This window comes from Cydia strobilella, chromosome 15, assembly GCF_947568885.1.
Source record: "Cydia strobilella chromosome 15, ilCydStro3.1, whole genome shotgun sequence".
In the NCBI taxonomy this organism is placed as follows: Eukaryota; Metazoa; Arthropoda; class Insecta; order Lepidoptera; family Tortricidae; genus Cydia; species Cydia strobilella.
The window spans coordinates 17,007,769-17,033,577 of record NC_086055.1 but is presented as its reverse complement, the minus strand read 5'-3'; positions in this window follow the sequence as shown (position 1 = coordinate 17,033,577).

The following is a 25,809-nucleotide window of genomic DNA, read 5'->3' as shown; positions in this document are numbered from 1 at the left end:
CTAAAATACTACATTATATTGTGGTTATTTGTTATGTTTTTCCCACAATATATTTTCTACCAGTAGTGTTGCAAAGGACCAAATTATATTCAAAGTCATAAATATGTCAAGTTTTTTAATAAGTCATAAATAAGTGTATGTAATACAATTCTAACAATCCCTAAACCCACACTACATCCTAGCTACTTCTATTTAAATTTAACCCATAAACCCATAATTATACTCGTACTATATAGGTTAAATAGCCTTAAATATATCGGAAGCGAACCTAGCTAACTACCGTAAAGATCTAATGGCTTTGTTATATAAAAATTATAAACCTTGATCAATTCTACAATTTCCTAAACCATACAAATATAAACCCTAGCCCTAACAGTTAAACTAACCAACTAATCTATCGATATAATTGCAAACTAACATCCCGGGATGTACATTTAATTTACTCGCGTAATTTCTCGATGTGCAATGAGAAATTCCTAGGCTACAGCTAACTAAGACGAGTGGAGACACCTCGATTTAGAACTGACCCCCTATTTCTCCACGTGGACCAGCATCAGCGATAGGGTTTGGGACAGCCGATGTAGGTCGGGAAAAAGGTAATGGGATAGTTGGTCTAGAATCTGGCTTTTTTAAGAAGTGTAGGTGACAACCCAAATTGTCCAGACCCCAGGGGTTAGAACCTGTCCTTGTAAACCCAGGAACTGTCAGGGACCCACCTGATATTATCAACCCAGCGCAGTAGGAGAATTAAGTCTGTCGTTGTCACCGTAAGGTACCCGCCCTATTTCTCCATCTGCCCAGCACTGTACTGGATCGGAATTAGTTCTCTCTACCCCATAAGTTATTTAAGAAAGCTGTGAGATAAATTGCAAAACTAACTTTAAAATAATATATAAAGTACTCCAACCAAAATCATTCCAGAGCTAAATATCACTAAAATAATCCAGGTCAAAACACTATATATATTAAGCACAATTAAAACATAAATTAATAAATTGCACTATGAACCAAACATGACTTTATAACCTTTAATAATATATTGATTTGTAAGTAAAATTTCACCAATATATTTACTTACATTAGCACTTGTCTGGGCACAAATCAACAAACAACTAATAATTACAATTCACTAAATAGTTTATAAATGACACTATGAACAAAACAAACTTTACAATCTTATTAAATTTATTGATTTATAATTTAGACCTCACTAGTATTATATCAAACACTAGCGCTTGTTTAAACCACAAACCAATAAAACAATTAAACCCACTAAATAAACACAATCTAAAATGCACTTCTCTAAAAATATTCAAGTTAAACCCCACAATAGATTACACCATATTATGCTCCAATCCGAACTCTACCAGCATCATAAGATACTAGCAAAATCTAGACCAGGACACAATATAGGTAACCTAAATAGACCTAACCTACACTAGAGAACTTCTTCCAACGCTCTGCGAATGGCCCCCAGAATTCCCCGCAAAGGGGTTTTATGAAATCCCTTCCCAGATCCCGATTTCCCCGCTCTAGCAAACTCCTTGCACCCCATTGGTAACACCTAAACCAATCCTGAATTTCATGATTCCGTACTATCCTATACAAATTACTCTTTATTTCCTAATTAACATAAGGTCCAAATTGACCTACTTAATGGGTGTAGCCAAAACTATTCCTTCTCGTCGGTGGGATGTCTTTAAAATTTTTATTCTAAACGTCTTTGTTTTTCTATATAGACACATATTGTAGGGAAACGCCCTTTTTTAATTCTTAATAATATGGTTCAATTTTGAATAGAATAATTTACAGTCATAACTTAATTTTTTATTGCTACCGTGAAATCCGAGTTGGTATTTTAAACAAACACTTGAAATTAATAACCAAACTAACTTTGCACAAAAATTTATAACGCAAAAGCTTTATGACATTGAAATAAAGTTCAAATTATTTTTAAAAATAAGTTTCTTAATATATTGGTTTACTATATCAGCTAAACTCTCCAAGTGGTGTATCTAGAATTTCAAATAGCAAGGTCCACTTAAGATATGAAAAGAAATATAGCTGTTTGAATTACCGTGAGACACAAGAATGGAATTTAACCGACTTAAAATAGAACAATATTATGTTTACATATAATGCTAACATGGAAAGGGAGCCTCTGACATGTTACAATCGCCTCCCAAAATTTGCTGTAGCTTAAATATATTAATGATATATTTGCGAAAGTAAATTTTCGAAACAAACCAAAACAAGAAAAATAATTGTATTGAAAATAATGCATTTAGACTTATAAGAACCTTTTTTAACATTCTTCCCTTCTGTGTGTGCCTTTTTTTTTTGTTGCGGCTGTGTGTAGTGTGTGTTTAAACCAAACAAAAGATTGAACATTTCTGAAAGTATAAGTCTACAAGTTCAGTCATGTTAAAAATAAACAATCAAAAACGCAACCAGTTAATCTTGCCTCACAAGAAAGTAGAAGTTGTGCTTGTAGTACATTTGTCCTACTCTTCTACCGATCCGAATGATACATACGCACGCTTCCGACTTTAGTCTACATTTTAACGACCAAGAAAGGAATAGAACGTATCTCTCTTTAAAACAAGATTGAACCTTTTACCAAGGAGCATTCTATGCCACTCGAGGGATCACTATCTTTAAAAGATTTAATTCCAACACCGAAACTCATGACATATCCTCAAAACGCCTTTCCTAGTCTGGAGCATGTACATCATTAACGGGACGTTAAAATAAAAGATTAAGCTCTGCTTAACCCTTAGCTTCTATAATGAAGCGCCAAATAAATTGATGTATTATAACCATTTTATTGTAATATTTTAAGAATATTGTAATATTAAAAAAATATATATCAATAAATGAGTATGAGTATTGTATAAAATAAAAAACCAAAATAGTACTGACCAATAAAAAAGCACAAATAATCATTAAATTGATTCGAAATGAGCACAACTAATCATTAAATTGATAATACATGTCATATTTAAACATTTTCAAAACTCACTTCGCATTATGCTTTTCCATATGAAGAAAGCACTATGACGTCACATTAATGATGGGTGTGTGAGTTTCTAGATCTGATGTTGTGTGTAGTATAGAGATAACACGGCGGCAGTCGATAAATCTGCAAATATGCTCTTTTTTTTGCGAGCCTAACCTAACACCAAACTACCGTTTTATCTCTCTTTTGTAAAGTGTAATGTCTCAGTTAGAATGTCAAAAAGGTATTTTGATTTTAGTCTTGCTATTTTCTCAGGGCCCTGCATACATTTTTTTTTTGTTTCAACAAACAAAACATCATATTTATGCATCTACATTCTCACTTCCACACGCCCCTGAAACTCTAACAAAACTTCCGCTAATAAAATAATTGAAATATAAAAATTATTAATAATGCGTCAACTTTTATGAAAATCTACCGTTAGCAAACATATAATCAATATATCTCTAAAGAATTACTATTTTCTTTTACGACTATTACCCATTAAAAAAAATTACCAAAGCAATATACTACAGTCAAAGTTTAATTATGAAAGGAAAACTACACTACTAATGCATTTACTTTCCATTAAAATAAAATAACTATGGAGAGACTAGCAAACTAATAATAAACCATGAAATTATTTGAAATCAACAAAATTAAATTTAAGTGTTTGTCATAAAAGAACAATTTGATGTGATAATAAGTTACAATTACCAGCTATAAAAAATAAAATTGTAAATTTAATTGGATACTACTGAAATAAAATCTAATGTTTGTAAATTTTATTGAAATTAATTATTTATTTTTAAACCTAACCTTCTTATTAAGTTCCCACTTAATTAGATCTAAATGCAAACGCGGATTACCTAAGTCAAACTTGTCACTCAAAAACACTAAAAGTTAAACACAAACTACCTGATCGTTTGAAAGTTATGTATCTGAAACTATTTAAAACAAATGCAAAAATGAAGAATGTTTTTACTGGATTTAGGATACTCATAAGTACCGGCAGTACCTATATGAGTTAATATGTAACTATATATGTTGTAAATGTATTTTAGATACATTTGAAAAGGTAAAATCTCAGCGTAATTAAACGTATAATTGTGTATTCAACCTGCAAGTGTACCTAACCTAATTCTTACATACCACAAAAATGTAGAACTAAAATACTTATTGTTATTTTATATTTTAAGTTATTTAATATTTCAATTTCTAGCTCAAAAAAATGTATTACGTTTAACAACCTTTGTTTACGCGCAAGAATATTAATAACAAAAATTATAAGCCACTTCAATAAACACTAGATCAAATAAAACAATAGCTCAATCGTGACCGGAAAACTTACGCATGGCTAAACCTACTTAAAGAATATCAAAAGTAAAAATAGACCCATTCATATAACGCCAAGTGAACATGTGCAACAATAAAATATGTAGGTACCAACTCCATTTGTGCACTAATTTTCTGGCCCATTTCGTTATGTTCGTAAAGCCCGTCTATACAAAATAATCTATAAGTCAATGTACCTATCTTTCGAAATTTGTTATAAAAAAAGTTTGTTTAATAAGACAGTGTTAACAAGATTAAGTAAAAATGATCTACATTTTGTGTGAAGTAAATAATTGATGTTAATGCTCAATCAAGATAATATAAAATTAATTACTATACCTTGATGAATTAAATAAACTATTTACGTAACCAAATTTAGTAAATCTATTAAAATAGTGTTATCCTAAAGCACTAAGCATAATAATAACATTAGCAACCCAAAAATATGTAAGCAAGTAATCTCAAAAATCTATTTGACTTCACACTAAAGTTATTCCTTACATGATAAAAAATAAAAACATTCAAACTTCTTTGACCGATAACATTTTACAAAAGCACACTCATATCATATTGCACTCAAGTGTTTGGCTGGCGCGTCGACTTTTTGCCACTTCTACGAAGAATTAACTTAACACGATAACTAACTCAAATTTCAGTCAAGTGGCCGGTGCAACATGTTTTTGTAACCATTCTAACTATTCTCAATAACTTTTAAGAATGTCTCGAGTGACGTCGTCAACAAATGAACCATAAACATTCAGAGTTGTAACGTAATTTATTTTAACTAATTTCAACATGTTCATTTTATATACCCTGCTGTATTTAGGTATAATCAGTTTCGTAACACACTATCCTATTTTTTTTTCTTCTAATAATTTATATTAACTATTTGATAGGTAAATTAGAAATACCACTGAGTGACTAACCCTAGTATAATTTTAGGACTTTATAATATTACACTTTATTCATGTATCCCAAACAACGTATTAATAAAAGTATACTAAATAATTTATGTTATGTACCCGTATATATATGATTTATTGCATGTACATAGAAACAGAAACACGAGATAGAAAGTTACAAAGTAAAACAATACAACAAAGGCGAATTTATCCCTGAATAATATTCTACCCTAGGTATATGTATAATTTAAATAGATAATTTAATTATATTATGTGTAGTATAAAACCGAATTTTAACAAAAATAACTTTTAATTATGAAAACAAATAAAATTATATAATGATACCGTCTTAAATTTGCTACAAAATCAGTTAATGCAGATTACCTAAATACGTTCAATCGCAATACTATATAATAAAATTGCCAGTATTTTTAATTTTACTTTTAGTAACTGACAGAAACTACAAAGATGTCGGTATTGTCCTAATGAAACCGTAATATTGAACGCATATTCCGAAATTCACAAAACACAAACATAAACAATGCCAAGTAGATATACTAAAATATATGTAGTTTCATGTGTCCTAACTATCCCTATTTTAACTGTTGCATCTAGGAATCGAACCCAGATTTTATTGATTGTAATTACGCAACTGACTTCAATATAAATTCAATACAAACTAAGGCATATTAATATATACTTACTAACGTAAAAAATATTTTGATCACAGTTTGATACACAAACTAATGGCGAAATTAACTTGATATCATTTTACGCTAAATGAGACTGATGTTTAATTTAGCTAAGATGAATTAAAATATAAATATATCAGACTTGTGTCTCTAATTTCTAAAATCTACACTATACTGATAACTTCAGATCAAAAGATAAAAACAACAAAATCGCAATTTTAGACTATTTTAAGCATTAATACGTTAGTACGCCTCCCCATGTATACAACTTTAATAATTTTAGCTATCTACTATCAATATCCATTTAGAGCAATACTATGTACGCCTCCCCATATATACAACTTTAATAATTTTAGCTAACTACTTTCAAATAGTAACTTTAAAAATTACAAAATATATTGAAAATCTATTAATAACAACTACAACTAGAAGTTCTAATAATCGCGTAAAAAATATGTAAAAGCTATGACTAACTTGGCATTGAATACATACGCATAATTTTGTTATTAGAATGATCATAAAACCGTTATCAAATTAACGCAACAACTCTATTCCTTAATATGCTATCCGTTTTCACAGCAACAATTGTGTTGTTATAATCGACCGTTTACACAAATCAACTATAACAACAGTTTTGATCCAAAACAAGACATGTAACTCAACATGAAACTAAAACCGTTAATCAAAATAATAAAAACCAAAACAAATAATCTCCAGATAAAACAGTCGCGGCATAATATGAACGAATTATTATAAAATATAAACTATATTATATAAATTTATATTATCCACGGTCACGGAACCAATTGTAACATATAATGTATGTTACAACTGATAGTAAAAATAAATGAACTATTAAAATATACTATAGATTATAAGAACTATAATATCCTCAGTCACGGCAACAATTGTAACACTCTCCCACCACTCTCCCTAACTAACCCTAGTCAGCTAAACCTAGACTTGCCTAAAATACTAAAAATTCCAATAAGAAAATCTAAAATTCTAAAAAAAACTTTAAAAATACCGCAATCCGTAATTACCTTTATTAATTATTATAAAATAATGTAAATAACCTAAATCAAATCTAAATATATAAGTTAATATCTTGAATTGGATCAGTAGATTGGCCAAATGATCGTCTTGTGTTTATGTAGAACCCTTCGTCATAACCGTTAATAGTAACCGAAATCCTTTTCGCATAATAGGAAAGAGTTATGAATAATACGCCTAAAAATCCTAATAATGATAAATAATTAATAAAACGTGAATTATGCCAGTGTAAAATAAGTCAGAGTATTTAGAAAGATCATTGTAAGTTTAAATACAGTTTGTAAAACAAATGTAAAGTACATCTTAATCAAATGAAGTCTTATTTAAATTGCAATCAATAAATAGTAAATAAAACATAATTTTATAAGTCTGTAGAATGTCTTAGTTAAGTCTTCAATAATGTATGTCAAAATAAGTAAAGTCTGTCGAATGTAATAGTCAGATGGTCAAAGTACGATCACTAATAAATGTCACATTACAAATATTTTTGTTTTTGGGGTATAGATGTCGCCCGCTCCGCCGCGACTATCCGTGGTCATCATCCAGTTGCCAGGGCAGACCCCCGCCCCAGTTCTGAAGGAACTATCATGTGGTCCTGAAGGGACATCTTTTCATAATGACAGGGCTACTTCGTCATTTGCCCTGAACATTATTTTATAACATTTTTCGTCATAAATGAGAGGACATCAAAGGGACAATTTAACATAACAAAATACTGGTAGTTAGAGCAGCTGTATTTGATCCACTCCAATTTCCCAGAATACTGTAATTTTGTAGTATATTTTAGTAGGTATTCAATGAAATAATATTAACCAAACTATAGTTGTAGTCATTTTGAATCACCTTTCGGACCAAAATAAACCACGATCTTGCTCTGCATCGATCTAGCTTGGGTAAATCACTCATTGATATATATTTGCAATAATAAAGTTTTATGATAATATGACCTTGTATTTTTAAGGTCGAATGTGAAAATTACAGATCTCTAGAAAACAGAATGAAGTCGTCATACAGACTGCCAAGGGACAGGCAAAACAAATATTTCTTTTATAAGCAAATTGATTCTAAAATACTACATTATATTGTGGTTATTTGTTATGTTTTTCCCACAATATATTTTCTACCAGTAGTGTTGCAAAGGACCAAATTATATTCAAAGTCATAAATATGTCAAGTTTTTTAATAAGTCATAAATAAGTGTATGTAATACAATTCTAACAATCCCTAAACCCACACTACATCCTAGCTACTTCTATTTAAATTTAACCCATAAACCCATAATTATACTCGTACTATATAGGTTAAATAGCCTTAAATATATCGGAAGCGAACCTAGCTAACTACCGTAAAGATCTAATGGCTTTGTTATATAAAAATTATAAACCTTGATCAATTCTACAATTTCCTAAACCATACAAATATAAACCCTAGCCCTAACAGTTAAACTAACCAACTAATCTATCGATATAATTGCAAACTAACATCCCGGGATGTACATTTAATTTACTCGCGTAATTTCTCGATGTGCAATGAGAAATTCCTAGGCTACAGCTAACTAAGACGAGTGGAGACACCTCGATTTAGAACTGACCCCCTATTTCTCCACGTGGACCAGCATCAGCGATAGGGTTTGGGACAGCCGATGTAGGTCGGGAAAAAGGTAATGGGATAGTTGGTCTAGAATCTGGCTTTTTTAAGAAGTGTAGGTGACAACCCAAATTGTCCAGACCCCAGGGGTTAGAACCTGTCCTTGTAAACCCAGGAACTGTCAGGGACCCACCTGATATTATCAACCCAGCGCAGTAGGAGAATTAAGTCTGTCGTTGTCACCGTAAGGTACCCGCCCTATTTCTCCATCTGCCCAGCACTGTACTGGATCGGAATTAGTTCTCTCTACCCCATAAGTTATTTAAGAAAGCTGTGAGATAAATTGCAAAACTAACTTTAAAATAATATATAAAGTACTCCAACCAAAATCATTCCAGAGCTAAATATCACTAAAATAATCCAGGTCAAAACACTATATATATTAAGCACAATTAAAACATAAATTAATAAATTGCACTATGAACCAAACATGACTTTATAACCTTTAATAATATATTGATTTGTAAGTAAAATTTCACCAATATATTTACTTACATTAGCACTTGTCTGGGCACAAATCAACAAACAACTAATAATTACAATTCACTAAATAGTTTATAAATGACACTATGAACAAAACAAACTTTACAATCTTATTAAATTTATTGATTTATAATTTAGACCTCACTAGTATTATATCAAACACTAGCGCTTGTTTAAACCACAAACCAATAAAACAATTAAACCCACTAAATAAACACAATCTAAAATGCACTTCTCTAAAAATATTCAAGTTAAACCCCACAATAGATTACACCATATTATGCTCCAATCCGAACTCTACCAGCATCATAAGATACTAGCAAAATCTAGACCAGGACACAATATAGGTAACCTAAATAGACCTAACCTACACTAGAGAACTTCTTCCAACGCTCTGCGAATGGCCCCCAGAATTCCCCGCAAAGGGGTTTTATGAAATCCCTTCCCAGATCCCGATTTCCCCGCTCTAGCAAACTCCTTGCACCCCATTGGTAACACCTAAACCAATCCTGAATTTCATGATTCCGTACTATCCTATACAAATTACTCTTTATTTCCTAATTAACATAAGGTCCAAATTGACCTACTTAATGGGTGTAGCCAAAACTATTCCTTCTCGTCGGTGGGATGTCTTTAAAATTTTTATTCTAAACGTCTTTGTTTTTCTATATAGACACATATTGTAGGGAAACGCCCTTTTTTAATTCTTAATAATATGGTTCAATTTTGAATAGAATAATTTACAGTCATAACTTAATTTTTTATTGCTACCGTGAAATCCGAGTTGGTATTTTAAACAAACACTTGAAATTAATAACCAAACTAACTTTGCACAAAAATTTATAACGCAAAAGCTTTATGACATTGAAATAAAGTTCAAATTATTTTTAAAAATAAGTTTCTTAATATATTGGTTTACTATATCAGCTAAACTCTCCAAGTGGTGTATCTAGAATTTCAAATAGCAAGGTCCACTTAAGATATGAAAAGAAATATAGCTGTTTGAATTACCGTGAGACACAAGAATGGAATTTAACCGACTTAAAATAGAACAATATTATGTTTACATATAATGCTAACATGGAAAGGGAGCCTCTGACATGTTACAACGTAAAGAAGCGTTGATCTCTTTTGTTTGAATTTAAGCTGTATTGTGTAAGTAGAAGGATGTTTTTAGAGTGCAGTGTGGGGTGAAGCGTGGAAAGAAGGCGACATGCGACAGCTGTTACGACACGAAGACAGGTGTCGCCGTGCATTCTGCTCTGAAAGTCAGCAGCGGAATTCGAACTTTTAAAATCGTGACTAACTATAAGCTAATTTTGCGGTTTCACTCACGTATTTTTAGTCACTCGCGCGACATGTTTCTGAGAGTCTAGGTCTCCATTTTCAAATACTAACAGCCAACTAACAGTCAGTCGTGAGTCGTGACTGCTTTAAAATTTAAAACTTTTTAGAAAATATTTATAATAATAGGTAATCGCAGTGTATGTGCTAGTTTTTGTGCTGGACATGTCGGCCGCTACATAATAATAATAATAATACTCCTGGAAAGATGGGTCAAAATGGTTACAGGGTGGGACCCATGGAAGACCATAGGTGTTGTAGGCCGGGGTGCAGGCAGACTGAAAAGAAGATAATACAGGGTTGAAAAAACGTCTTGTAATTTGAGCGAGGAAGACGCAAAAGTGATTCCTACTATCTCTAAATACTAATACTTATTTTAAATGCGAAAGTAGGAGGCTCGACCCTAGATAGAACTAGAACTAACGGAAGGAGGAAGATTAGCTTGTGTAGCTGTCTGCCTGTTACTTCTTTACTTGAAACCGCAGAATCGATTCCGATGAAATCTGGTTTAGAGCTTGGGGAAGGACATAAGATATAATTTTTTATCAATCATCATCATAATACTACGCAAACGAAGTTGCAGGCAGAAGCTTTGCGAAATAAATATGAAATAAAGTAGAGATTTTCAAAGGTCGAATACGTCTCGTAGTGAACTGTGACGATAAAACGGAACTGAGGTGTTTTAACCTTGACGTAGTTACGCGGATAGAATTCGTAAAATGTACTAAGTTGGGAAAGTGTTTTAAATTGTTTTCGTAAAAGCAGTTCGGGTTTGGTTTTTGTGCTCGTTTGAGATAATGTCGAATTTCGGTATTTTTGTGAAATTGTTGGATATCGAATAATGCCTACTCTTCTTCTTTCTCCGTGCCTGTTCCCATTTACTTGGGGTCGGCCCTCTGAATATGTTTTCGCCATTTGGCTCTGTCAAAGTAGGTTGCTGGTATGTTTTGCGATTTCTTCTCTAGGTTTCTCCACCAGGTGGCTTTTGGGCGTCCTGGTAGTTGTTTACCTGTGTCAATTTCTAGAGCAATTTTTACCGGGTGATCTTTTTCTCGACGCATTACATGCCCGTACCATCGGAATTGGCTTTCATGGAGTTTGTCTGGAATTGGGGTGACTTTGAAACTGCCTGTAACATATTCATTTCTAATTTTATCTAGCCTCGTGACGCCGCCTGCCCATCTGAGCATTTTCATCTCAGCGGCATGAATATTGGCCTCGTGCGCACAAGTTGTTGTCCAACACTCTGCGCCGTAGAGTAGTACGGGTCTGACACAAGTTTTGTATACTTTTCCCTTGGTTCTAATGGGCATTCTACGATCGCAGAGGACACCTGACAACGATCGCCATTTCATCCAGCCGGCATTTACTCTGTGCAGCACATCGGCATCGCATGTGGCAGTCTCATGCAAAATGGAACCAAGATATTGAAATTTTGTCACTTCAGTCACGGGGCTATCCCCGATATGGAGTGAGGAAACACAGGGTGCGCCGAATGTAAATTTCATGAACTCCGACTTCGCTCCACTAATCTTGAGGCCGTTGCTCTCCAATGCGTGGCACCATTTATTTAAGGTTTGTTGTAAGTTTTCCGGTGATTCAGCTACTAAAACGATGTCATCGGCGTACAGGAGACACCAGGGAAACGCGTCTTGTATATTATTTGTCAGGTAATCCATTACGGTGATAAAAATAAAAATAAAAATATAATATACTGTGTAAACTGCGCGTATCAATTATTACATTTACGCGAGAAAATTATGCGCACGCGCAGTCAATAAATATAATGGTTATTATTGTGTATTATGGATGGCTTTATCCACGTAATAAAATTAATACCTATTTTCGCATCGACCCGTGATTGGTAGGCCGCTATTTTGCTGCTTTTCGATCCGGTTTGGGATCACGGGTTGAACGCCATTTGAAGGGATTGACAAATACGACAATCGTATTCGTTGTGGAACCCGATTCTGATTTATCTATTTGTTATGGTTTTGATTAAGTGTATTTTGATTCGATCTTGAAGATTCACGCTGATTGATGATTACGTATAGTTATAAAATTAGAATCGACCTCCTGATGAACGTTAATAATGTCGGCGGTAGCTGTAATCCCATCTTAGAGGACTGTCGAACTTTTTAATCATTTTACATAGAAATGGTAACCAATTACGATGTCATTGATAAAAGGTTTGGTGCTTTGAGCAACACCAGCTTCCGACATGTGAGAAGGGAGAAGTTCAAGCGATATCTTACCGTACAAATCATTCTGTTAGTTGCGGGGGGAAACGTACACACAGGCGAACTTCTCACTCACTACGTGCACACTCCAATCTGAAATGACGACACAAATATATAGAAAATGACACACGTCAAAGACAAATCTTGCACACCTCGATCTCTTTTTGTGTACGGACGAGTCACAACACGTACCGCCATAATAGGCACAGTAGAGTCGTGGAATGTATGGGGCCCAATACATTCCACGACTGTTTTCTTTCCGAACAGACTATGCTTCGGCAGAGGGGAAATAGTACAAAATGCCGACTCCCTTCCGTGTTGCTCTTAGGTTTGGTGCTATCCGCCCTTAGAAATAACATTTTTGTGACAGCCTTTGTTTTATCCCTTTTTGTAAAATACTGTGCCTTTTCTTTAAGAAATAAATATATCTAATCTAATCATTAAATTCTCTCCATAGAATATTTAACAAAAATACCACAACATAGCCTACTTAGACTTCTTTTTATGTAGCTTAATTATCACTGACTCGTACTTTTAGACCTATTGGTATCATATACTTACCTTTAAGTTCTCGTTTATTACTTACATTTCTTTTATTTACACAGAATATACATATAGGTACATATATAGTAAAATTTATTATAAAACTTACTTTAGTTTGATCAAACTACAATATTATAAAATTAACCTAGTTCTCGTTCGGATTAGACATCGAAACTATTTTGGTTAATTTATTAATGGGAAAACATAAGGAAATGTTTTTAAGTAACAGTTCTTTGGTTTATGTAGGTAAGGTTAAATTAGTACCTACGCAATAAATAGCGCATGCCCCCGGTTCGCCTGCTGGCTATTTATATGGACGATTTATCGCTACGTGTAGCAGTATGTTACGGAATACGACGTAGCATTAATTAACAATAAATAGCGTTGTACTTATATTATCGGATCTCTCGGCCTATTTATAACTTCAAAAATTATATGATAACATACAACATTCTTCTGATTATTTCCACTATAAAAGATTTTAAAGTCGGAATATGCCGCTTTAGGTCGATTTGTGTAAGATTTACCTAAATATATTTATTAACATGCAGTGTTAATAAAACACTAACCGGAAAAGTAGGTGGGGAAATTAATTAAAGCTGTTTTCTGGAGGTTAGGTTAAATTATTACGCAGTAAATAGCGAATACCACCGGTTCGCCTGCTGGCTATTTATATGGACGATTTATCGCTACGTGTAGCAGGATGTTACGGAATACGACGTAGCATCAATTAACAATAAATAGCGTTGGATACTTGAAAAGACTGAATTTATAATATTTGATTCATGGGTATAGGATAATGGCTTGATAGTCTTAAAATATTCATACCTACATACTTTTTACCTTGTAAAAACTTTACAGCAACTGCGGTTGATTCTTCAAGCTCTTCGATTTTTATTGCATTTTTCAGATTCTACTCACTATTAGAACTAATTTGTAACGATCGAATGTAACTATCGGGAGACATATTAACTAAACTAACTTAGCGGTTTCACTCACGTAAAGTGCAGACCTAGGCTCTCCGAAACATGTCGCGCGAGTGACTAAAAATACGTGAGTGGATCCGTTAAGTTAGTTAAATTAATTTGTAAGTTATTCAAATTGTAAAGCTTTTATCTCCCATGATTCCTATTCCACCTTAAGAGAACAAAATATTTTTCATTTTGATATTAGTAAATTAGGTACCTCTATTTATCTAATGCTTACATAAATCCCACTTGGATTGATTGTGCTCTGCCCTCTCGTACTCTATCGCACTGAAGACTGATCAAGAAATGTCAAAATGCTTGTATATGGTATGAAAATTGTTTGATATACTGGGAACCTTTCTACGCTGCCTCTTCCTAAAATACCCCAGTAAGTAAAGAATATCTCTTCATCATCATCATTAATTTAAGAGCCTAGCTCTTGGAGCAATTTCCATGTATCTTTTTCCTGAGCCTATCGTTTGACCGCCTGATACGGCGTTTATCTTTTCCTTAAGTTGGTCCATGTATGTTCTTCTTGGTCTCCCTCTCTTCCGCCTTCCTTCTACTTTTCCTTCCACAATATTTTTTATGAATTCGCCGTGTCGTAACAGGTGCCCAACCATCTTCCCTCTTCTGCTCACAATGATTTGCAACAGGGACTTACAGGGACAGGGAAAGAATATCTCTTAGGCATATCAAAAGTCAAATGTCAAATTTACGATTGTGTATGGTGCAGCCCCTCAATTACGTGTGCTCTAATGGCGCGGTCGGCGCTGAGTGCCGCTCCCGCCGTTCAAGGCCATTCACAAATCTGTTTTATTCGCAGCGTACAAAGACCAGGGGACCTAGCCAATATGACTTTCGTACATCAACGCCAGACAAAAAGAAAAAATGTATCGCGATGACAGATCCTACGAAAAGTTCCGGGACTATTTCCATACATTATTTAAATTTCGATTGGAGTTTTCTATCAACGATTGTTATCTTGGCCAGACCAACCAATGGAAATTAATCTCATTCTGACATTAGTCGTGATGCATTATAGTCGTATGCAATAAATAGGCCAACGGTAAACCAGTGCCGGCTTCTAAGCTTGCATTTTGCTGAGTTGGTTCCATTTTAATATCCCTTTTTTTATGTGTTATGTTGATATTGTCATACATTGTCGAACAAAATGTGCCACTCCAAACCGTAACCGTCTCAAACGACGTTCCCATGTCATTGGCAGGTACAATTGCAACTCCTATCTGAGTGGTTGAACGATTCCGTGTGTAAATTATGTTGGTTCTCTTGGATTTGTATACGAAGTATAGGTTGGGGTAATGCTATTTGAGTAACACATTCATAGGTCAAGTTAAATCAGACAACGTCGAGCTGAGTATTCGCTTGGTTGTGAACAGGTAGAGTGCTTCAGTTTCGCCGCTCGAGCTGCTTGAGTAATCTGCGATTCGCGCTCAATTTATGCCTTGTCTTTGGTTTACGCAATGTATATCGTAACGTGTATTTGAGTAAGGGTGAGGTTTGATTTAAAAATTTATGATTAACGTTTACATTAAACGAGTATGACGTAGGTATAAGTATATGATTTTAAATTTTAAATAATAAATTATTTGTGTACGTAAATAAGGGTACAAACAGTTGGTATACAGTTGGCGGAAGGGAGGTGGAATCTAGGGTGGAACCCACTAGTAAAAAAAATAAAAAAAATAAAAATAACTCCAAACTAAGTGCAGAGTGGTGACACCTACCGGCGTAACTACATGTGTATATATATATCTTCAGTTACTAATCTCGAGGACGAGGCGCGAAGTATAATTACATTTCTCTCATAATTCGAATCAGTCACATATCACTTGTTTCTAACAAGGTAAACTTAAACTAAAGGTAATGTAGGGTAGGTAGGGTTCATTATTTTTGTATGTGGGTATTTTGCACTTTGTAGTTATTTCCCAGTCACCCGTTGACCACGAACGCTGTAAAGGGTTCGAAACGTCGGCATGTATTATAAATTCAACATACGCGGTATAATCCGTTTTCATAGTTTTATTTCATGAGTAACTATCGCGGTAACCGAAGACAATATTATTATCAAAGTAAGTTCACGAAATGATATGCTGAACAGCATTTGAATCAAGGGCATGTGACTTAAATCCAGAGACACATCACATGCGACATATATTTACTTTATTTATTGAGTGAATCTTCCGAAAACCCGCCATCTTTAATTCAATATGGCGGATCGCAAGCGATCGTCTCGTACGCAATTATACTTTTCATCTCTCATGCTCTGAAAGAGGGTCATTGTTGTTCTAAAAGGTGTGCAGAAAATGATACTTGTCTGCACTAGAGCATTTTACGTTCGAAGTACGATTTTTTTAATGTTTTTACGATAAGCAATTGAAATTTGAGTTTAAATGGATTTGTTATACAATTTCCATTCTGATATTTGCCTCTCGATTTCATAAATAACGATACTTTTGCCTGAATTGATAATTGAGAGTACCCTCAAGAAAAACTATAAAAACCTACTCATGTTTTTAAAAAACACATGCATTTTACTTTCCTCGTATTCGAAATGAAAAGTAGAGTGTTTAACTCGGGTGAAAGGCATCATTTCTGCCTCGGACTATTGGCGCTCTCACTGCGTTCGAGCGCCAAAATACCTCGGCAGAAAGGAGTGCCTTTCATCCCTTGGTTAACAATCTACTATTACAAGGTTACTTCACAAGAAACGGAGGCCGATTCACTTTTAATGATTTGATTATTTTACGATGTAGGAGGCAAACGACCAGACGAATCACATGATGGCAAGTAATTACCGTCGACTATGGACACCTGCAACACCAGACCCCTATTTCACCACGGTGACAGGTGCGACAATTATCGACATCCCTGTTGCTGACGCCACAGGCCTCCATGGGGTACGGTTACCGCATATCATCCGGCGGGCCGTATTCCTGTTTACCACCATCATTGTAAGTATTAATAAAAGAAAACTTTTATATCGGCAAAAACAGGTCAGTTTATGACGATGATGATGACAATTGTCACAAGATTTAAAATAATTTTCGGTAATTCTTGACAGGAAATGAGTTCTGTGTCGGAATTTCGTGACAATTGTCGTGTTTCTTGTGAGAATTTTCATTAGCTTCGCAAAATAAGTACTTATTTATTGGCGATATAATGGAGTTTTTTTAATTAAAATGTTTGTGGCAAACAAGCCCACCAAGTCCGATGGTAAGAGGTTACCGTAGCCTATGGAGGCCTGTGACGTCAGTAACATGTCGACAACAGTCGCACCTGTCACCGTGATGAAATAGGGGCCTGACCACCTAGCATGACTTACGTTCGCTCGCTCGTCTCCATATATCAAACGCGAATTCAAGTAGTGCTAAGCGGTCGTAGAGGTTGCAAGTGCATTGCCGGCTTTTAAGATAGAAAATAGGCGACAGTTCATTCCACAGTTTAGCTGTGCGAGGCAGGAAGTTCTGCACCATGAGTTTTACACAGCCTTGAACGCTAGCGACTGCGTCAACTCAAATGCAGTGCATCTTGCTTGCACCAATGTCGGTACGACGAGATGCATTGTGAGTTTAGTTTACGCAGTTTCTGGCGAACGTCAGTGTCAAACTCGTGGTAACTTGGTAAGTATACAGTTGACTGCTCCTGATGACATTTTCTCTGTACCCTTATCAAAATGCAATGAAACCATATCAAATTGTTAAACCAGAATCAGTTTCAAGGTCACTGATCACAAGAATGGAGAAAATTGAAACACCTTTATTTTTAGACGGTAAGTGAAGGCTTGTTACTCTGACGTGATGTGGCGTGTCAGACGTGACAGGAAGGAGAGGAATATATATTTTATTACTTTTTTCCTTTAATCCACAGATCATTTAACAAACCGAAGCATACAAAAAGCAGACGTCAAGCTAATTTTACGGTTATAACACTTAAAACTCTCGCGTTTTGTACACATAATTAATGTCATTATTAATTGACATTTTGCTGGGACGTCAGTCTTCCGTGAGCTAGTGCAACCTAGCCGAAACGTCGGAAAAAAGGTAAAATAATGAAATTTAATCGTATTACGACCCTGACCCTGACGAAATTAAATTAGAAACTAATAATGCATTTAAAATTAAGTTGACACAATGGCTCCAAGAGAAATGTTTTTATAGTATTAACGAGTATTTGACAGAAATAAAATAATTAGAGATAATAATCATATTATTTGTAAATAGGTAGAATTCTAGATTTTAAGTAGGTAAAAATAAGTGATGCTTAGCAGCACAGTGCATGTATAATTTGCACACCTGCATGCAGGTTGAATATGTTGAACTATTGTATTTTTAAGACCTTTTATTGTAACCGTGTTTTTGCGAATAAAAATTTATGCTTGTGATTATGATTATGATTAATGACATTAATGTGATAAATAACACCGAGTGCTCAGTCGATATCGACTTAACCCCGCCGAAGGTAGTAGCCCCCGCTCGAAGTGTACTCTTGACACCTGCCCGAGATAACGTAAATAATATGACCGCCGGTTCTAGTTCGGTAAATAACTCACATCAAAACATGAAAACTGCCGCGGATGTCGTTCGAGAGGGCACTTGGAATAAAAAGGTTGATGACAAGACCTGGACCCTCGTACGATCTCGGAAGTCTAAAAACCGCTTTATAGGTAAAACTGGTACAGCGATAATCAGTCCCACCGGAAAGTTTAAAGCTGCGAGTCCAAAAATTCCCCTATTTATCACATATGTGGACCCGGCTGCGTCGCCCTCTGACATCGCTCAGTATATTAAAAATAAAACGCAAGAAGACGTTACACTCGAAATGATTCAAATGAGGAAAGAGAAATGGTACAAAGCCTATAAGTTGTATGTAAACAAAGACAAGTTAGAGGTGTTTTTAAGTGACAACTTATGGCCAGACGGTATAAAGTTTCGCAAGTATGTTTATAGAAATAACAGTAGGCCGGATTCACGGGAGACTGTTTCTGAGGGCAAATTTCAACATAAATAAATGGGAAGTAAAAGTCAAGAAAATTCTACTAAGCTAGTGTCATTTAATTGTAAGTCGCTTAAGCGATCTGTTGAGTGTGTTCGATCATTATGCGAGTTCGCCGATGTCGTAGCTCTCCAAGAAACGTGGTTGTTAAAACACGACCTAGGGTACCTAGGAACTATACATAAGGACTTTGGTTACTCGGGTACCTCAGCAGTAGACACATCGGCAGGAATTTTGCGCGGTCGGCCCTACGGAGGAGTGGCGCTTCTGTGGCGTAATAACCTGTTTGATTCAGTGTCAGTGATTGAGTGCGGTAATCCACGTATAGCTGCGATTAAAGCGTCCGTTAAAGATCACCACCTAGTTATTATGAGCGTTTACATGCCAGTTGACGTAAGTGACAATCTACCGGAGTTTACTCAATGTCTCGGCGAAGTAAGTGCAATAATTGAGAACTACGATGTGGAATCTGTTTTCGTGATGGGTGATTTTAATGCTCATCCCGGGGAAAAATTCGGTAAGGAACTTTTGACTTTTTGTAGTGAGCAGAGACTATACTGTGCGGATATTATAACTTTAGGGCTAGGCTCGGACAGTTACACGTTTATGAGTGATGCTCACGGGTCGAAACGGTGGTTGGACCACTGTTTAGTATCAGAAAGTGTCCTGAATACTATACGAGGGGTAAAAATACATAACGATGTTTTTTGGTCGGACCATTTTCCAATAGAGTTAGAATGTGTTTTGAACGTTAATATGCAAAAAGTTTTAATTAATGAATAAAGGGTAATAATGTAAAGTGGGGTGTTAGGCAGCCCGAACAAATAGCCAAATATCGTGAAATATGTAATAGTAAACTAAAAGATATAGATTTTCCTGTAGAATTTACTAATTGTTGTGATGCTTTTTGTCGTAATGGTGAGCATCGCTTGATAATCGACTGGTTATATAAACAAATAACAGATGTTTTAACTGATGCCTCAAAAAGTACTTCCAAAAAAACGATCAATAGAAAAAGGGGTTATATAACTGGTTGGAACAAACATGTTAGCGAGGCTCACAGGTGGGCCAGGTTGAAGTTCCAGTCATGGGTACTTCACGGCAGACCTATGACAGGTTATGTGCATAAAGAAATGTGTGAAAGTCGGAAGCAATTCAAAGCTAGGTTGAAATGGTGTCAAAACCATCAAGACCAAATTAAGATGGACACAATAGCCTTGCATCGGTCAAAAAATGATTTTAAAACATTTTGGAAATGTACAAACGATCTGAATATTCGACCTGGCTTGCCGGCGGCTGTTAACGGAAATAGCGATGCTAAAACTATTGCGAATATGTTTAAGAACCACTTTATGGTGCAATCGCCGTTGGGGCATACGCTGCCGACGCTCGATTCCGAGGTTCCTCCGGAGGCCAAGGTGACAAGTTTTACTGTCAAAGAAGTGTCAAATATAATCTCTCACATGACTAGGGGCAAGTCACCTGGGCATGATGGTCTCAGCATCGAGCATCTGCAGATGGCTGGTGCTCACATGCCGAGAGTCTTAGCTATGTTTTATTCGATGTGTATTAGTCACTCCTATTTGCCGAGTGATATGTTAAAAGCGATTGTTGTGCCAATAGTTAAGAACAAAACCGGTGATCTCTCAGACAAAGGAAACTATAGACCCATTTCATTGGCCACGATTATAGCAAAAGTGCTGGACGGTCTGCTTGACTGCCGTCTCGGTAAATACCTAGACTTGCACGATGCGCAGTTTGGGTTCAGGCAGGGGGTATCAACCGAGACGGCCATTCTGAGTCTAAAGCATACCGTCAAGTACTATACCGATAGGAGTACACCAGTGTACGCATGCTTCCTGGATCTCTCCAAGGCCTTTGATCTGGTGTCATATGGTATCCTGTGGGATAAGCTAGCCAGCACGAGTGTACCACGTGAGCTCATAGGTGTTCTTAAATATTGGTACAACAACCAGTTTAACTATGTTAAATGGAATGACTCACTGTCGGGAGCATACAGGTTGGAGTGTGGGGTGAGGCAGGGGGGGTTGACCTCCCCTAAGCTCTTCAATTTGTATGTTAACGGTCTGATCGAGGAGCTCAGCAACATGCATGTGGGTTGTCATGTAGATGGAGTTAGTGTCAACAATATTAGCTACGCGGATGACATGGTGTTGCTGAGCCCCTCGGTATGTGCGCTCAGGCAAATGCTGCAAACGTGTGAGTCATATGCGAAAAAACATGGACTTATTTACAATACCACTAAAAGTGAATATATGGTTTTCAGGTCACACAGGATGAATCCCAATGTATATCATAAAATACAACTGTACGGTAAATCACTAGAAAGAGTTACACAATTTAAATACTTGGGGCACATCCTGTGTGAAAATTTGAAAGATGACCTGGATATCGAAAGGGAAAGGAGGGCGTTGGCGGTGCGGAGTAACATGTTGGCCCGTAGATTTGCTCGCTGTTCGAAACAAGTCAAAATTACCCTTTTCAAGGCGTACTGTCAAGTATTTTACACGAGCAGTCTATGGGTCAACTATACTCAAAAGGCATACAACGCCCTTCGAATCCAATATAACGACGCCTTCAGGGTGCTGTTGGGACTGCCTCGTTACTGCAGCGCTTCAGGGATGTTCGCCGCGGAACGAACTGACGGCTTCTATGCCGTCAGGCGTAAGCGAATAGCGTCTCTGTTGTGTCGGGTTCGGGGCAGTCACAACAGAATACTCAAGGTCATAGCAGACAGGGTGGATTATACATGTACCTTCCTGAAATTCTGGATTGAACTGTGTGTAAATAATTAAATCATTTAGTAGTAGTAAGTAACTAACGTAGTCATAAGCCAAACTAACAATTTTATGGATAAAATAATTATCTGAAATAAAGAATTAATAATAATAATTAATTATTAATTTTACGGTTTTCATGTATTGTATTTTTAGTGTATATCTAGTCAAATGAATAATTTGTCAAAACAACTTTAGATACATTTCTTTTGTAATTTAAATATAATATCTGCATCTACCCCAAAGTATGAGCCCATATCGTAATTATGGATGCCACATAACCACGGTACGCGGAAAGAGCTGCTTCTTCCCAGACTACATTTCGCACCCGATACAAAACGTATACAAATCGGTCAAACCGTATACGCACGTCATCAATATGACTTTCAATTACAGAAACAGTCTAAAGTCATGCCTGAGAATTTAGCTGATTCTACTTCTTCAATAGTATTATTATACATTTTAAGTGACTAAAGTTGATTCACCCTTTTTTATGACTGGTAGTGTAGATACAGACTTGTGAAAATTACTGGTGTTATAAAAAATCGATTTATTTGGCACTTGAAATTTAGTTGAAAGTAGTGGAAGTATTGAACAACCAAATTAAATAGCCCTAAATGGCTCAAGTCGGACCGTACAAGTAGTTTCATGAATAGATATTACCGCGAACGACGTGTTAGGCACTATGCCAGCAGCCATCTAAATAGAGGTACTAGGACTTGTTAAACTCGGATATTTTTTCTATCTTCGTTTGAACGACTAACGCAGCGTTCTACGTAGGCGAACAACACGCGAACGCGAAGCGAAGCGATGGGGCGCGGGGTAAATCAATCCTTTGATACCTACAGAGGGTGTCCTACGCGGGCGATCTCATTGCGAACGCGAACGCCGTGGGCCCGCCGCGCTCGCAAGTTGTTCGCTTAGGCCCAAGGTACACTTGTCAGCTATACTTACTACAAAATGAGAGATGAATATCGTTATCTCATTCTAACAAATAGCTTTGTCCCTACTTACGTAAGTAAAACTTACAAGTGAATCTCAGGCTTTACGTAAGACGCTGCGTTTATGATTAATGATTTATGATTGATATATATATTATATATTAATGATATATAATATATGATTTATGATATAATGTAATATAATTGTTACACGCATTACAGATGATTATGTTAATTTAATTTCCCGTTTGATATTGATTTTTCGGGCAATTATAAATATTCTGTCGCAAATTATTTTTGTAGTTTTTACTACTCAAGAATCAAATGTTTTATTTTTATTTTAGATTTTTAACAAAACTAAAATTTTGAAACTTCGATTTTTTTAGTTTTTTCTATCTATTTATAACTAGATTTTGTTAATTAATACCAACATATTACTTTGCTAATCCGCGAAAAAATAACGTACTAGTCAATCAGTGCTAATCCATTATACTTACTTGCGTAAGCTTACAATACACAATATAATAATAGTTATTTGTTATACAAGGGTGCAAAGTTGTATTTTACCCGCGAGTGCTTCAACACACGAGAAGTAAAATACATTTGCACCCGTGTGTAACACAAAACTTTTCCCCTCACTATAGCGAGGAAAGTGCAACATCCACAGGCGTTAGATCATCTTCATCACTGGAATCACTCATTTTTTACGATATTATAACAGAAAACTCTGGAAGTTGTGTATTTTTACGGGGTCGGTGAGAAAAGTTTTTAAGTAAAAAATTTTTTGACAATGTTGACATTTCTGACGTATGAAATGTCAACGATGCATTTTGAAATTGCATCGACTCAACTTGTGCGTTCAGAATTATATTTAACATCATTATAAAAAAACAAACGTTTCTTATGGAATTTTAAGATTTATGACTTAAAATCATTAAATAAAGCTAAATTTGATATTTTTTATTAGATTCTCAAACCATTTATTTAATGATAATTAATATTGAACGAACCATTATCATGAGCGTTTTACGTTTTGTTATCTGTCAAGCTACTTAAACACGCTCCATCCAAGGTCAAATTACTTTCCCCACTAGTGGATAAAACGCGTTTTTCCCCGCTTGTTTTGAAGGTTAAAAGACAACTTTCCGAGCTAGTGAGGGGAAAAGTAATATTTTGATATTTACTAATATGGACTTCAAAGTAACGCCCGATTCTATTCATTAGATTTTGTTATGTGTCATCATCCCAATTGTTAGCTTGGTGAAACAATTGTTGCTCGTTTGTTTTGACTGCTGCTGCGGATAGCCGACGTTGCTGGCCTTTACCGTAATAATCATCATATGGGGCATTTTCTATGAAAAGGGACCTTATTGTCGATGGCGCTTGCGCCGCACAGCGCCGCGCGGCTTTGTATTTATATCGGAGCATCGTTAATAATAGCGTAAGCCCCATCGACAATAAGGTCCCTTTTTTATAGAAAATACCACATATTACTTTTTAATTTTATACTATACGATATCATTATAAGTCCAAGAACAAAACGAGTGAGCGAATTAACTTTTAACCCTGAATTTTTCTACATTTCCAGAAGCTAATGATGGCTGATATGATAACATGATAACCCTGCTATAAAAAATAACTACAGACCGTTTCCGCAAATTGCGTATAATCTTTAAACTTTTAACAATACTTTTAGCCAATCCTAATGTCCCTAAAACCCTTATTCTCTGTATAATGGACGAGCGTTAATGAGCAGTTGAGTGGACAGATACGGGTTCTGCGGACTTTCCAGCCAAATCTGATAAGCGAACGAGCTTGATTCATTACGATTCCCGGAATACTAAGCGTTTAAAATGGAGAGAATTTTAACAAAAAACTTCGTGTTTAACTCCACATTTTAAACGTTTTTCGGTTTTGTAATGCTTTTATAAAATCTTAAGCCATTTGGTATATTACAAAATTGGTACAAAACTAGGATGTCTGGGTAGTAAATTAAGCACGTAAAAAAACCGTCTAATCATTTTTATATCATCTTGCAATTCCTGCATACAAACCTTAGCACATTATCCTAAATATTTTTTTATATAAAAGGTCATGAATTAAAATAACTTAAAACTTCAGGAATAGGGGCATTCTTGTTACAGTTGTTACTAAACTAGTATTAACTAGTATAGGACAATGTTTTAAGGGTCTGTTCCTTTTGATCAATCGACAATACACTCGTCAGTCAGCAAAAACTCTAGTTCCTATTCATACCCATCCCGAGTCAATTGAAGTTACTGTTTATAACATAATCTATTAACCGACTAACGTAGACTTTTGGCCGGTGCGTAGACAAACGGATGCGGGGTCTAGTGGGGCTGGTCTGGACCCTCATCTCTGTCATGTGTCAGACACCCGAGCAAATAGTAGGCAGCTAGCACACTGATTCGGGTCCGCATACTGCTCCGATGCAAGGCTCGGAACCGGTTTAAATAATATACCGGTATTTACCGGTTTATTTTAGTTTTTCTCCGAACATTCATAACAACGCGAACGTTTAAGGAACTTTATGTAACCTTAATAAACCGGTTTATTCGACGCGTGACGACACGCCCGGCCGGCCTGGTGGTGTGCCACGTAAACATATAAACACCGACATAGGAAGAAATTGGTTTTTACTCGTATTGTTCTAAACCGGTTAATCTGACAAGAACTTGATAAAATTAAAGGGTTTTGCGCTAAGTACATCATAACGGTTTGGAAAATTAACCGGTTTCCGAGCCTAGCTCCGGTGTATGAGCGAGGCGGCGGCGGCGCTGTGCATGTATAGTGATGTCTCGCTCACACACCGTAGCGGCGCCGCGTGC